Source organism: Mastomys coucha, unplaced genomic scaffold, assembly GCF_008632895.1.
Source record: "Mastomys coucha isolate ucsf_1 unplaced genomic scaffold, UCSF_Mcou_1 pScaffold5, whole genome shotgun sequence".
In the NCBI taxonomy this organism is placed as follows: domain Eukaryota; kingdom Metazoa; phylum Chordata; class Mammalia; order Rodentia; family Muridae; genus Mastomys; species Mastomys coucha.
In genome coordinates, this window is record NW_022196911.1 from 113192880 (window position 1) to 113193536 (window position 657).

Consider the following 657-nt stretch of genomic DNA (forward strand, 5'->3'; position numbering starts at 1 on the left):
CTAAGACACCACCTAGCGATCAATCCTGTTTCCGCTGCGGACAGCTAGGTCACTTTGCAAAGAACTGCTGTCAAGTTAGACCCCTGCCTTCCCCATCCCTTTCGACTGAAATGGGCCGCCCACACCCTGCAAGCATCTGTCCCCGCTGCCGCCGCGGTAGACACTGGGCCAACACCTGCCGCTCCAAGACAGATATCTTGGGTAATCCACTCCTGCCTCGCTCAGGAAACGGGGTGAGGGGCCAGCCCCGGGTCCCTCAACCTATCAATTTCCTGCCTGCCTCGGGGACCAGCCAGCCACAACCCAACCAGATGCCACTCCCAAATCCATCCCTGCCGCCACAGCCCTTTGTCGTGCCTCCCCCAGAAGCGCAGAACTGGACGTCTGTGCCTCCACCTATACAATACTAACCCCTGATCAGGGCGTCCAGGCCATCCCTACTGGGACTTTTGGACCCCCACCCCCTAAAACTTATCATCTTGTTTTGGGGCGAGCCTTTGCAGCCCTTCAAGGTATTACCATCTTCCCATCCCTCGTGGATAATAATTATACTGGAGAAATTAAGATCTTGGCCTCCTCCACGAGAGGACCCCTCACCATCTGTCAAGGCCAGCGTATAGCTCAGGCCTTGCCTCTCCCTCTTGATACTTCTACACC